Genomic DNA, 16,318 nt, shown 5'->3' on the forward strand with positions numbered 1-16,318 from the left:
CAGAGATTCTACCACTGTAGCCGGGTTACCAGATCTTGGTCATACGAACCCTCACAGAAAACCCTAGGGAACCCAATCCTCAACAAATGCCATAAACAAAGAAAATCATTGCGATACACGGATCAACACAAATGACCGCTCACTGGGTCGATAGCCACTAATAATCAACAAGATCCACGCCGAATCACCTGGTCTGGGAAGATGTTCGACCTCACAAGGAATTACCGCCCTAGATGGTATACTTGGTCTTGGACCATACACTTCCTCACAGTTCACCGTCTTTGCGGCTACCCGGTCTTGGATAGTGCACGTCCTCACAGAATTCTACCACTCTAGTGGGTCACCTGATCTTGGTCATACACCCCCTCGCAGATAATCCATTGGAGATCAGATCCTCAACAGGTGCCATACACAGTGATACATGTATCAAAACAATCGACCGATCAAAATAATTGACCGCACATAGGGTCAGAAGCCACTAAGATGGGCATAAGCATAAATACCAGCAATATGCATCGTATCACTTCTCATGGCAGAACAAATCACAAAATCACACATTCTTCCAACAATTCTTATCACGTGGCATATCGATCATATCACATAGAAGATTTAAACTACGCAATTCATCAATGCCACAAGAAACATTATATCCTCAAATAGGACCTCAAAGCGTGCGCAATCAAAGCACAAATTCTATACACAGAGATACGCAAATAACGTATTATGAATCAACTAAACTTCAACTTACGTAGCTCCTACGTAATCCAATAAATTCACAGGATTCAAGTTGTATGTGCAAATAAGACAATTCAAATCTTTGCACCATCATATGCATTCACAATTCTTACCTCGAAGCACATCGCATTCGACCACTTCAACGTGAAACACACGCACATATCTGCAAGGCATCTCTAGTCCAATACTCATGATATTCACCAATCATGCTATACAAGGATGATAAAATCACACAACCCATCATAAATGGGAAACCCCTGCAACACAGTTATGTAGGCGTGATGTATCATCAAAAACTAAATGTTTGTAGTCATGAGGTGTCATACACCTAAATGATCTAAACTAATGATTTTGTAGGCGTATAAGTCAACCAACTAAAAACTAATCAGTTGTAGGCGTGACACGTCATTTACCTACTAAGCATCACAATCATTAAGATCACAAGGACACCAAAGTCACACGAAAATCCATTGATAAGCCTTGACTTGACGAAAATGCGTAACAAAACACACAAAAAAGCCTTAAACTAAGACTATCAAAGGTGTCTATTCGATGTTTTCTATGTGTTCTGTTGCTACTACTGAGAAGGATGGGGTGTACTGCCCACTCGCCGAAGGTCATCGACCTTCTTTATGCGACAATCACGGATAAAGTGGCCCATCCTGCCACAATAAAAGCAACCACTAGAGGCTCGGGGACATGACTGTCCACGGTGAACACGATCGCATCTCAAACACTTTGGGTGTAACGGTCGGTGAGGCTCATTTCCTTCGCTTAGTTTCGGTCTTTTAGCAAGTCGACACTTGTCGTCAGCACTATCTTCGACAGACTTTCTATCGCGACGTTGCTTAAAGTGGCATTCTTCAGCAGAATGACCCACCTTTCCGCAAAAATAACATCTATCGAGGTCCAAAAGCACCTAGGACCGGACAAAACATGAGGGCTGACACCTCGCTCTAGATTGGTGCTCGTGCAAACCAACCTATCAACCTTATGATCCAGGTTCTGGACCATCGCTTGGAGCTGCTCAACTGCTCCGGTTAATGCGTTTATAGATTTGATCAGTTTATTGAACGACATCTAAGCAAAAACACATTCTTAAAATAACTACAAAACAATCTAAGAGAAGTAGATACTCACAGTGCGATGCAGATGGCGGATAATCAAGGATTACCACTTTCCCAATTGCTCTGATACCAAAAGTTATAACGCCCCAAAATCGTGGACTTGAAACCTTTTATGAAAAAGGTTGAAAGCTTTGAAATCAATCATTTATCAGAGTTTAAAACAGAAGTTCAGCGGAAGATCAGGTTCAAAACAACAAGTCCCTAGACCTTGGGCACATTACAACCAAAAAGCAGTTTCCCCCTTACAAACCGATTTGCAGTTCAAATAGATATTTTATTGAAATTAAAGAAGAACCACATTTTGGTAATACAGTTTTAGAAATGCAGAGTTATAATCGAAAGAGATACTTCCAAAGAAACCTTGTACCATCTATCAAAAGAGTCCCCAGGAGCGCAACGTCAGGAAAGGGCATTGCCTTGAATTCATCGCATTATCATGCCATCGCAAGTTGTCTCAACCTGTTCACCACCTGCCCATGAAAATGGGTCAGTCACACAACAGACTAGTAGGGGTGCAAAGGACAAGAAAGAGAAGAAGCTGCAATAAGTAAGATAAACGCTAGCTCAAGCAGAAACAAGCAAGACTAGCAGATCTAACCAAATGTGCTATGGAGTAAGCAAAGCTCTAGTAAAGCAGACAGCTACGTAAAAAAAGCACGAAGGATCAGAGTGCTGAACAGACAACTATAGCAATCTCACAAATATAATGGATGAAGAGTAACTAACTCTATCCACCAGCCAAGCAAAGCAATTTCATAGGACAGGTATTCATAACAACACTTGTAATACATTCAAGTATCATAGGATGGCTTAGTCCATCGACAAGTGATTACATTAATTGTGAGGCACACGCTATTACATCACAAGCAATTCCTAAGCAATACCAGATAAGCAAGCAACTAGTATGAGAAGCTAGTCATTACCAAGCAAGGAACTGCGTAAGCAGTTTAACCAACAAGGGTAACGCCTCGACGGGCGTACCTAGCTCAACGAATAGCATACTGAACTACCGAGCTAACAAGCAAGCAAGCAAAGCACGTCACAACATGTGTATCTCACGATCATGTGTATAAGTTATATCTTGTCTCATTACTGAGCAGGCCGTTGTGGGTACGCACAAGGCAAAACGTAGAAACAGCCGAGATCGATTCGAGGGTCCATTATGCTATGTATTTTATTATACCCCGAATGACTGACTGAGTCCGCTTTCTAAGAGGACGGTCTGTGACCAAGAGAGTAAATCCCCAAAGGCAAACAAAGGCCCAATGGATGCGCATCCGTACTTCTGCAGAAGTGGCCCAAAGGATTTCCCCTAACTTCTGATGACTGGGGAAGGTCGGATCTTTGCCCGAGATTACCATATTTGACTGTCCATCGGAGTTTTGTACCATCCATCCTCTCTTGATGAACCGTTCCGAATGAGCACGACGGAGGGTTTCTTAACCGCGGTCCCATTCTCATGCTTTGGTCTTACAACCCAATCGAGCATCTTGCCTGTGAAGGTGCATGATTATTATTTAAGTGTGTTATACGCGCCATTGCGCGTTCGAGGCAAGCACACAATTCACATCCTACTCACCACAGTATGCATCGTACCTATTCAACGTATAATCACGTTGAAAGAGGTTAATCCCTAGTGAGGGTAGAAACATCACTCTTGTGATCTCAAACACATGCCATTGCATGTTCGAGGCAGACATAAACCTCTCATCCTACTCATCGTAGTACGCAACGTACCTGTTTTAAAGTACAACCACGATAAGAGGGGTATGGATCTCTCGCAGGAAATCCCCAATGCTTCTACTTTATAGAAGCCCGCAGTGAACTCATTCCAGTTCCAACTGATCGTGCGCTGGTCCTTTAGACAATCGCGAACAATCTGTCTATTAGGCGAAAGCAACATAACAGGATGAGCTTAATGTGTCAATACACGCTTAGAGGTTACTATAGACCTCTCGATCTGCTCTCGTAGTCCAAACATATCGTACGTGACTAAGGGTACAACTACTAGAGGAGGAACATGGATCCCTCGTAAGAGATCCAACAATACCTTCACGAATGAAGGTGCCACAATCATGGTTGAACCAGAAAGCCTAGAAACTAGGTCTCGCATCAGAGGTGAGGTAACGCATGGTGCAAGTAGATCGCTAGGATCCCTGCTCTACTCGTGCACAGGATTCCAAACAAGGTTATCTGAGTCATATTGAATAGGCAAACTAAGGTTGTAACACATCTATCCCAAATACGTCAATTTGGGAGGTCCAACCGCTACCTCTGTTTTACCAGCTATACATCTTGAAAATAGGTTTGCACCTAAGACGATGTCTTTTGAGAACTGAAGTGCATAAGTGTGTGTCGTGGCTTATAAGCCAAGTGAAACGATATACACTATACATTCGAAGCTGCACTCAGAGAGTGCAAGCTGACAAGAGGCAAACTCATGCACATACTAATACAAAGGCAAAACGAGGGACAAGACTCGGTGGGCGAAGCCGCACCGCGAGGGTAGAATGCTAAAGCTCCACACGAGGTATGAGATCATACCTCGATCATCGTAACGCACAAGCAGGCAACTACGCAAGCGACTCGTGAGGTAGGAGATCCTTTACTGACCACGCGAGTGTAAAGGACGACTCATGAGGCATGGGGTTGCACCTCGATAGATCAATAAGCGCAAGCAGAGAAAAGGAGCATGCGACAGAGATAGGATACATGCACGAACAAGGCATATGCACGAAACACAGCAACAAGGTAAAGACGAATACATACAAAAGGTAAGTGCAAGAGCAAGCACGTCAGCACAAGAAAGTAAAATACGAAGAGTATAGCAGAAGCAAAGCCATAGCGCATAAAGCGCGGGGCAACAAGTAAATACAGGAAGTAAGGTGCAAGAACGTAAAGGACGACCAGGCATCCTGGAGAACAAGGCAAACGTAAGCAAGTAAATGCCAAGGCGCAAAGCGCGGGGCAGCAGGAAAGTAAAGTGCAAGAAAGTAGGGAGGACAAGGATCGGGAAACCGCGTCCTTGAGTTAAAAGACATGGAATGTAAAGCCTAGGCACATATAACGTGACGGCGACAGAAAGGAAAGTGCAGGAAAGTAAAAAGGGCAAGGATCGCGAAACCGCGTCCTTGAAGGTAAAGACGTACGTATATATATTATACGTATACATATATCGTCCTCTTTTAGTTATCTTTCTTATTTTAGCATTTATCAGTTCATTGTCCTTTCACGCAAGAATCCCCTACCTTAAGGGGTTGCGGGTGCTCGTACACATGCAGCGTAGGCAAGCAAGAGCTTGAGCCATAGAGGGCGAGCTGGATCCACCGTTCAACCTAGAGAGCTTAGATCATTAGTATATGCCATATAAGAAAAGAGAAGTAAACACAACAAGGTCTCCTGCCTGCAGAAGGCAGAGGCAGGAGCTCTGCATCCTGCAGACAAGGGTGCCAGAGACAGAGGCCTCAGCCTTGCTTGGCAACAATAGCAGAAGCAGGGAGCATGAGCTCCCTGTCTGCTAGCACAAGGAAAGGCAGGGGAGGGAGCAGGGGCTCCATGCCACACCTGCTACAACAAGGCAGGGGGAAAACACCCCCTGTCAGAACACGAGACAGGGGCGCAGCCCCCTGCCGGCCGCAAGAACAAGGCAAGGGGGCAAAGCCCCTTGCCAGAAAACACAGAGATGCAGGGGGCAAGCCCCTGCTCGAAAACAGGAAAGCAGGGGGGCTTCTCCCCCAGCTGGCACAACGCAGGAGACAAGGGGGCCTCGCCCCCTGCCGGCACAAAGCAAGAGGCACGGGGATAGAACCCCCTGCCAAGGAACAACAAAGAGTGCAGGGGGGCTCCGCCCCCTGCAGAGGAAAATAACTGAAGGCAGGGGTGCTAACCCCTTGCCAGCAAGCAACACAAAGGCAGGGGGGGCCCTCCCCCTACCGAGACCCAACAAGGGAGCAGGGGGGCTCGCCCCTTGCCCGAAAACAAATGCAGGGGGGGGAGCCTTGCCCCCTGCAGGTAAACACCAAAAAGGGACAAGGGGAGAGGAACCCCCTGTCAACAAAACAAATGGCAGGGGGAAGCGGAGCCCCCTGCCAACCCAAACAAGCGAGAAGAGACGGTGGGTGACAGGGCTCGGTCGGTCACTGCCGACACACCCCGAAAGCCCAAGGTGGTGGCAGGGACTCGGTCCCTGCCGACCCACCAGCAAAGAGGCAGGGGGGGGGGGTAACCCCCTGCCAAGACAAGCGACAGGGGGCTCAGCCCCCCTGTCGACCCACAACAAACAGGAAGGAGTCACAGGGGGCAGAGCCCCCTGCCAAGAAGGAACAACGACAGGGGGCTCAGCCCCCTGTCGACCAAAAACAAAGGGAGGCAGGGGGGTTTAGCCCCCTGCCAACAAGAGGTGACGACAGGGGGCTCAGCCCCCCTGTCGATCCACCCAAAACAAAAGAAGAAGGGAGAGGGGTTATACCTCAAACGACCACGGCAACAGGAGAAGTTGCTGTTCGCCGGGAGTGCTGGCTACGAGTCGCCGGCGACAGAAAGGGGAGACAGCGAAGGGGCGGCCGGCGCTGCCAGCTGCCGAAACGTTGGCGACTGAAGGGGGAAAGGGGCCTCATGGGAGCAGAACAAGGGGGAGGCGACGATCGTCGGCGGCTGCAGCACCAAGGACGGCGGCCGTGGCTGACGGCGAGTCGTCGGTGCTCGGAGGCCACTGGGTCGCCCGAAACTCCGAGGGGAGGCAAAGAGGTGGCCGCAGGGAGGATCGCCAGTCGTCGGCGGCGAGGATGCCGGCTAACGAAGGTCGGCGGCTGAAGGGGAGACAGCAAGGGGAAGAGGGGTGGTCGGCAAGGCTCGAAGGTCACCGGCGATTCGTCGGTGCTCGAGGTTGCTGGGGACGCAAGCGGCGAAAAGCTCCGACGGCGGGGGCTCTCGCGCAGTCGACTGGGTCACGGGTGGCCACTGAGGAAACCAAGGTCGCAGGCGGCGGCGTCGAGGACCGGGAGTCGTCAACGCCCAGGGATCGTCGATCGTCGGGGAGGCGGCCTGACGGGAACGCTCGCCGGCGTCTCTGATCGCCGGCGGCAGCGTGAGGTGCGGGAGATCGGAGCAGAGGAGAGAGAGAAGGGGAGCGGGTTTTACCCCTCGCCCGAGACACCTGCGTCTTTTAAAAAGACGCAGGTTCTCGTGAGTTCGAGAACCCGGGTCCGGCCCGGATCCGGACCCGACACAGGGGTCAGACCCTGACTCGTGTCCGACACGTGTCGGGCACGTGTCTGACACGAGTCAGACATGATTTTTTTTTTTTTTCACGGGCTTTACAGGTTAAGTCTTACATCAAAAGTACATTGTATCTTCTGACTCAGGCTACAGATACACAGGTAATTGTATTCGTCCTTTCTCGGCTCAGTGATTCAGTTATATTTTTAGTTGCATTTCCGGTTTTGCTACAAAGGCTTAGCAAGGTAACTGTTGTTGAACAAGCTAGAATCTATTGAGAAGCAAAAGATATGCATATGTATGCGTAAACATGCACGGATGTGCCCCATGCTATCCATGTGCATGCTTGTATTTGTGTGATGACGTGGTCATGTCTGTGTTTTTCCAAAAAACATATTTGTTTTTTAGTTTTATGCTTTGTTCATTACATTAGGCCATTTCTACGGCAAAATCATGAGACTTCTTTTAAATGCAATGAAGTTTCCAGGATCTATATTGCATGATCCTGCTGGTACAGCAGAAAGGATATATTTGGTATTTCTTTGGAAGAAAAGTTTTCTTTATGAGGAAAGACGTAGGGAACAAGGGGTTTCAGTGCTAAATTTTTTAATGAGCAAATGTGGTTATTTCACAAAATTCATTTATTGCAGATGGAAAACCTTTTTTAGGTGTTTGCATCTATTATTTCATAATAATTCATATTTTGAGAATGGTTTTTTCCTTGTTTGTCTCAAAGTGCTTGTCCATCACATGGGAAGAGGTGTACTTAATCTGCCCGGAGGTCACATAGATTGTAACCCCTACAGTTAACTTATTATCATTATACATGAGATTGATTTGAACCGTTGTTGTTACACTCGGCTATTGCAAGGGCATTCTTGTGATGAATGTCTAATAACTTATCACTTAATGGATTTTTATTATCTCATATGTGAGGTGATTGCAGATTGCCATCCACCTATGGGCAACTGGAGGAGGGAGAGTCTCTTTGGCAGCATTCTTACTCATCCGAAGCATGGTTCTGCAGTTAAATTCAGATTGCTATGATTCCTTCCTAACGAACATGTACAGAACATTTTTGGCACACTCCAAATTTGTTGAACCGAAAAACATAAAACATATCCAGTTTCTTGCTGATTCTGTTGTGGAGTTGTACTCACTAGATATTGCTAAGTCTTACCAGAAGGCATCCATCCTTATACAGCACCTTTCCAAGGTTTTGCAGCATGCCCTCAAAACCAAGACGGAGGTCAGTTTTTCAGCTCTTGCATATCACAATTTTAAAAGCCAAATTAGTTTGCTAGTTATCGTGTCTAATTGTTCTTGCTTGTCCATCTATGCATAATGTAGAATATTGCAGTTATTGAATATATTAAAAAGTCTAAGATTTTAGGTTATTGAATATTGTAATATTATGCATTATTGGATGTTTTGGTACCCTTTTTGGTTGTAGTATATCAAAAAACTTAGCCTTTCAAGAAGAAATATTTATGTAGAACCTATATATATGAAATATGATGTTACAATATAAAGAAAATTCCTCAGATCTAGTAAACCATCTCCCCCCACTCCTTCACTTTCTCTCTCTGTGAAACTTGCTAGGCCCTTGTTTGGTGCATTCTTTGATAATGGGAAACTCCTAATAATACTTAATATCCAAAAAAAGAAAGAAAAAATTCTGAAAGAACAAAAGCACAATTTATAATACTTGTACAGTGTAGTCGATTGAACCTCAACCTTGCGAAATTATGAACATTATGTATGTAACAAACAAACCTTCTCATTTCCTTAAGAGTCATTGACACTTCCAATTCTGTAGATTGGACTGCAGAATTTGCAATTTGATCAAGCCACATGATCAAGATATAGACACATCTAGGGATGTAACTGGGTTGGATGTGGTTTCAATGTAGGCATAATTGGGTATAACCGATGTCACATGGACTCGGTTAGGAGGTCGATGCACCCGTGTCGATACGCCCCGACACGAGTGCGGCTTCAGACACGGGGCAGACTCGGTCAACAAGTGTTGGACTCGGTCAATGCATCGGGGCCGAATCCGTCCACTTTATAGACTCGGTCAACTTTGACCGAGCCTATTGTTGTCCATATTTAAAATTTATTTTGGACTCGGGTCGGGTCCGATCCGGACCCGATCCGGATCCAAAATGTTTATCGGGGTCGGGGCCGAACCCTAAAGAGGCTACGCAAGGGGAGGGGCTTACGACAGACCCCTCCCCGCTGATCTTTCCCTCTCCCCCAGCCGTCCCTCGCTCTTCGTCCCCTTCAGTCTCGTCGGCGACCCAGACTCCGACGATCGTAGCCGCAGCCAGCCATCGGCGACCCCAGCCACCGGTTCTCTTAGGTATGCACTCCTCCCTCTTCCGTTCTTCTTCCCCTTCGTCCGGTAGGGGGCGGATCCCCCTGCCTCGTTCGTGTTTTCCGGCAGGGGATGGAGGCCCCTGCTTGAGTTTATTTTTCAGTAGGGGGCTCCCGTGCCTCAGATTTGTTTTTCGACAGAGGGCTGCCCCCTGCGTCAGATCTGTTTTCCGGTAGGGGGCTCCGCCCCCTGCCTCAGATCTATTTTCCGGCAGGGGGCTGCCCCCTCCGTCGGATCTGTTTTTCGTTAGGGCACTTCGCCCCCTGCCTCAGTTTATTTTTTGGCAGGGCCCCCTACCTCGTTCGTGTTTTCCAACAGGGGGTGGAGGCCCCTGTCTCAGTTTATTTTCCGGCAGGGGGCTCCCCTGCCTCAAATCTGTTTTTCTGCAGGGGGCTGCCCCGTGCCTCATATTTGTTTTCCGGTAGGGGGCTCCACCCCCTACCTCAGTCGCAGGTTTTCGGCAGGTGGCGGAGCCCGCCTCAGATCTGTTTTCTGATAGGGGGCTCTCCCCCTGCCTCAACCCTTGCCTTTGTTATTTTCTATCAGGCACACAGTTAGAGGGGTGGAGCTCTTGTTACTATTTTTTTGAAGTGTTTATTAACTTTATTTACATATTTTCTATTCACTTTTCACTTTTCAGATATAATGGCGAGTTCTAGTGGTGTGTATAGAGTTGGTTCAAGTTTAACTCTGAATTAGAAGTTTCTCAACCACTTTAGAGGCTTGTGACAAAAGGGATAAAAAGCTAGTGGTGTAAGATTCACAAAAAATATTAAAAATTTGACCAAATAAAAAAACAAAATAAAGCATCATTTATGTACTATTAATATATAATTATAAAACTAAATTATAAAACTAATTCAAAGAAATGACTACAATGCAAAAATTTAACAGATCCAACAAAGAAGATGTGATTATTTAACCAAGGAACAAGACCAAAAATCACAATAACTAGCAAGAACCACTCTACATATTTGTATAAAGGACAACATAATGCTATACACCACACATAGTTATACTTAGCAAACACAATTATATAATACAAATAGCATGCAGCTAATAAATAAGCAACAAATCAATGAATTACTAAATCAATATATAATTAATTAATTAATTAACAAGAACAAAGTAATTTTCTGATTAACAGGCCCGATTGTTCAAGAAGAACAGAGGAAGGGAAGAAGAAAAACGAGGAGGAAAGAAGGGGGAGAAGAAGAAAAGGAAGTAGGAGGGAAGAAGAAAAAGAATATCAGAAGAACAATAAGAAGGGGAAGAAAAACAGAAGAAGAAGAAGTTGAGCAGAGGAAGAAGGAGAAGAACGGAAGAACAAAACAGAGAGACCTAAACAATCGAGCCTCCCTTGTTTTTTTAACCTGAGGAGAAGATCTGCAGAAGGAAGGAGAAGAAGATCAGCATAGGAAGAATAAGAAGGAGGAGGAGAAGAAAAGAAGAAGAAGAAGAGACGAAGGAGAGAGAGGGGTACGTACCAAATGGACCCTCCTTCTTCTTCTTCCTTTCGACAGAGGCGAGAGAGAGACCTCCGGCTTCCTCCTTGATGTCTTGTTTTAAATCGTTGTAATTTTGAAAAGATTTTTAAATGTAAAACATGTGAAAACCAGACATCAAATAATAAAAACCGGTTCTCACTAGTGGATGAGACCGAGTCGAATTCAGGGAACAGGAATATATCGTATTCAAGTACACAAATCTAAACTAATCTTTATTGCCAAATTATTTGAAATGTAAAATGTTTAAGAAGAGTAACACAACTAACTATTACAACAAATGAATACCCTTCGCAGAGGGCGTAAAGTGCAATATTTACAAACCCAATTAAATTCTTAATTCTAAACTAAAAAGTAAAAAGAAGCTTTATTCTTCGTACTTCATGTCACGTAATCACTTCCGCTCCAGTCCTGTGCTATCCTGCACAATTCAAATGAACACGAGCAGTACAAAATAAAAGAATAAAACTATACTAAACAAAATATACTAACTAGATGCTAAGAATACGAAAGAAATCATTAATGAAATCTAGATAACTAATTACAATTGAAAACTAATTCTAAGTAAATCTAATAACAACTAACTAATTCCAAAACAATTACTAACATTTTACTAATACTTAATACTTACTTAACAAACACATTACTTAGCTACTTCAAACAAAAAAATTTATACTAATCACTAGTGATTTAATAAACTAACAACTAACTATTCAATTAACTAATAGCTAACTAATCAATTAACTAATAGCTAACTAATTTTATCAATTAGCTAACAATAAAAGTTCCATTGAGAACCAACAGTAAAAACAGGATAAATTTCAGTGAAAATCCAGTTTTAAAATCAACACAACCGTGAAAATCAGTTTTTAAATTCAACCGACTGTGAAAACCCAATTTCGTTTCAACACATTGTGAAAATAACTTTTCACATTTGATTCACACCAATATGATCGGCTCTCACAATGGCTCAGTAAGAGAAGTTGCCGGAGAACTGGAAACTGATCGGAGATTGCTGCAGTGCCGGCAAACTAAGCTATCTGGCAGATCACAGAGCAATGACTGAAATCCGGTGGAAGGAAAACTTCCAGCTGATGTAGAAACACTCAGAAAAACATTTATTCTGGCAGCTAATAGAGGAAGATCTGGATTCTAGCCATTGTTGGATTGATTCTGTTTGATATTCACGACAACAGAAAATGATTATATTCGATCAAATGGAAATCCGGTGAATAAAATGGATTTGGGTGAATATAAATGAATTCCGGTAGATGCAGAAAACTCCGATCGATTTTTGGTTCAGGGAGCTGAGCCACCAGAAATTTCAATATCTTGATCGGATTTTTGGTTCAAGGCGCTGAGCCACCAGAAATTTCAATATCTTCCACCGGAACTCTCACAGTCCACCGGAATGACTCTGCCGGATAGACATTACGGCAGATCAAAGTTCAAGATGCTCTGAATTTGTCATTCCGATGAAAATTACATCTATCGTTGTAATTTCCTGTCTTGCAGCTGATCCAGATGATCCAATTCAGGTGAACCAAAAATATGACAACAAAATTCGATCCAGATCAAGATGATCTGAATACACCGGAACTTCTGTGACAGATTCAGGTCACGATGAACTGGAATTTTAAATCAGAGTATCGGCAACCTCTGGTTAGTTTAAAATGACATTCAGATCGGATGATCCATTTAAACATTCAGATCAAAGTAACAAAGCATAAATCTGTCTCTTAAGAAAGAAATATCGATCCAGATGATCGATCAAATGTTTATAGAAATGTTTTGGAATCAAGCAACATATTTTAAAATCAAAGAATAATGGTTTTCAGATCAAATTTCTAAAAAAAAACAATGAAAATCCAATCAGATGCACACTAATCAAACAGCAAAGTAATAAGAAGAAGACGAAGAAGAAGAAGAAGAAGAGAAAGAAGAAGACTCAGCACTCACCGTGAACCTGAGGGGTTTGGGGAAAGAAGCTGGCCTCCACCGTCAACGCCGTCGCCGTTGAAGAAGCACCTCCACCGGAAACAGGGAAGAAGAGAAATCAAGGGAGAAGGGGAAGAAGGAGGTAAGAAAACAAGGTGGAGGGAAAAGAGGGGTTAGAGGAGAGGGCTCTGGCGCAAAAGATGAAGACGGGGGAAAATTTCCCCTCCGTTGGGTTTTTAACAGCAAGCAAACCGGTTTGAACCGGTTTGTTGCTGTTTGTTTTTCAATTTAAAAAAACTCCAAACCGGTTCAACCGGTTTGCAACAGATTTTTTTTTTTAGTTTTCAAAATCACAAACCGGTTTGTAACAATTTCTTCAAAACACTCAAACCGTGTAAACCAGTTTGTTTTTATTATTCTCAAAAAATCTAAAAACTGTTTTAAAAAATTTTATTTGATAAAAACCTCAAAACTCAATTAAACTAAAGACTAACTAACTATATTCTCAACTCTAATTTTTATTTTATATTTTTTTTTAGGAACTCACAATGACAAACATTAAAATATTCATTAAATTGCAAAATAACACTAATTTTCAAGCATTTTCTCTTTTTAATTCATTTTAGCTCATTCACTCAAAACCAGCATAAAATTGGGTTTTAAATCAATTTTTTATGAAATCATGCATATTTTTTAAATGAAATAACCCTAAAATATATGCATGATCAAATACCCCCATGCTTATGTTTTGCTAGTCCTCGAGCAAACTAGAAAAAATGCAAGAAATCAAACTATCACCTAACTCACTTTCGTAGGAATCACGGTTGCATTTAGCTCATGCAACAAGCCCTTTCAACCCCTGGGTTACCCTAGTGGACGAGTAAGGTCTCGTGAGGGTTTGCAGTGATGCTACCCACAAACATCTCTGTCATGTATGCATAATATTACACATCCTCACAATCAGTAGGTAATCAAAGACTTTGTTTTCACAAATATTTCCTATTATTTCAAAATCACAATATAATTAGAGTCTTTTATATACCACCACAGAAAAAGAATTTCTTTCACTTTTCTAAATATCACAATTATTTATGTTTTATTCTTAGAAAAATCCAATAAAAACATATTATTATTTACTTATTCTCACTCATATGTTTTCTGCACAGGTTTTCTCAATCACACTTCTAAGCATTGAACTTTTCTTTCTTTTTAAGCTCTTTTCTCTCTTTTTTTTCACATTTTTTTCTTTTTGCGCACTTATTTTTCTCTTATAGCTTGTGTGTGGTCTGCTTTTATGCCTTGTGCAATGTTAATATCTTCTATACTTCATACCAAAAGATATCAACTAAGACATAAAAGTGACTTCCTTCATTCACCTTTATAACATGAGAGTCAAACATTTCAACTTGTATCTGTTCTCAGTTACTTAGGATCACAAAGTTTTCCACTCTCCTTTTCGAAAATGGAATTAAAAGTTTCAACTTACATCTAAGTTCCATCTACTAAGGATTGTGGAATTATCCAAACAACCTAACACATGCTATATTTTTTTTTCTTTTTAGCTCATTTGTTTACACTTTTGTTCATTTGCTTAGTTTTTCAAAAATAGCACTGTGCATATTCATATTTATGATTCAAAATAAATTCTAACATGTATCTATCATCATTTCTTTGAAATCCGCATAAACAACCATAATTTTTAGGTCTATGTCAGAAAAATTTTTCGTGGGGCTTAAAAATCCTCTAAAAACATCAGATTTGAAATAACATTCATATAAGTTCAAACTCTTTCTTTAAAAATCTACTTTTCATGAGAGATGTGTAAACATGTGCAAAAACGTAAACAGAAATATCAAGGTGTGCAAACTACACCCTCCCCCATGCTTGAATGACACTGTCCCAGTGGCACTCCCCCATGTTTGAATGAAACTAAGTCAATGCACATGAGAGAATTAAATGAGGGAAATAGTAAAATGAATTAAAAATACACGTTCTATGAATGTAATGAATGTAATGTATACATGACAAAACATGAAACTCATAGAAAAGATAGAAAACGAAAAATAAAACCAAATGAAATCTACAAATCCTAACAACAAATGTAAAACTGTACAGAATATGGGTTGCCTCCCATAAAGCGCTAAGTTTCACGTCCCCAGCCAGACGGATCCCTAGAAAAATCCTTCATCGTCCATGAGATCAATGGACATGAAGTCAGACTCAACCGGGCTCTATGAAGAAAAGAGTGTCATCAGTGACACTACGCACTGTGTTTCCATCCCGTCTACCTCTAAATGTAGTATCATAACTCTCTCGACGTGAAGAACAGAGATTAGTCTCATCTGAAAGACTGGTCAGGAAATGAGAGTCTAGGACCGACCGAGTATCAATGAATGCAACTTCAGACAAGTGGTGAATATGATCAGGCTTGACTTGGTCAAGCACCTTCTGCATTTGCACCTCTTGCTTAGTAAAAATTGGTGATCCTAAAGGCTGAGAAAATGAGGCTCTATATGATGATAATGCATGCTGTAGGTAAGGCCCCTTCTGTTGAGGTATCATGGAGATCGACTCGTCAGTAGAAATGATATGAGGTTCATGAGTCGATTCCTGAATGGGGTGACACGCCTTCCCATACTGAAGGGATGTAACAGATTCGACTTGCTCATGATGTGAATCAGTGGGTTGCAAGTCAAATGACATGGAATCCTCTCCCTTTGAGACAACAGACTGACTATGAAGGTTCCCCTGGCTTTGCTTACTCAAGGTCTCAACCAACTGTCCCATTTGAGTCTCTAGCTTGGCTATTGACTGCGTATGGGAGCTCAAAACTTGTAATATCCTATCTTGGAAGGATTGACTAAATGAAGGCTCATGAGAATGGGGTTGAGTATAAGCAGGTTGGGTTGGAGGATGAACCTGTGGAAAAATGGGATGCGAGTAACCTTGTGAAGGGTTACTGGGTCTATACTGTGTCTGGGAGGGCTGATTGGATAGGGGAATAGACTGGTTTCGCCAACCTGGGTTATATGATGATGTAAATGAATCGAGCATGGTTTTAGTGAAACCTTGGGCAGCATTCACCTGCTCCTGAACGGATTCAGGATATAATGGTGCTGTCGGACAATCTGAAACACAGTGTGCAGGGCTAGCACATAGCTCGCACACTCTTTCTACTGGATTTCTCGAGGAATTGGCTAGGAATTGATCTAACTTCCTAGTCAACTGGTCAACCTTGGTACGTAATTCTAACTCAGACCCAACTTCGGAAATCCCAACTTTCCTAGGACCACTAGACAGAGATGTAGTCCTATCGAGCCGTGAAGACAAGGTATGATGCATCGTGTTTTCACTTAAAGTCTCGAATAGAGACCATGCCTCGTCCTCACTCTTGAGCATAAAAGTGCCCCCACAAG

The sequence above is a fragment of the Nuphar pumila genome, chromosome 13 (genome assembly GCF_984573655.1).
Source record: "Nuphar pumila chromosome 13, dmNupPumi1.hap1.1, whole genome shotgun sequence".
NCBI lineage: Eukaryota > Viridiplantae > Streptophyta > Magnoliopsida > Nymphaeales > Nymphaeaceae > Nuphar > Nuphar pumila.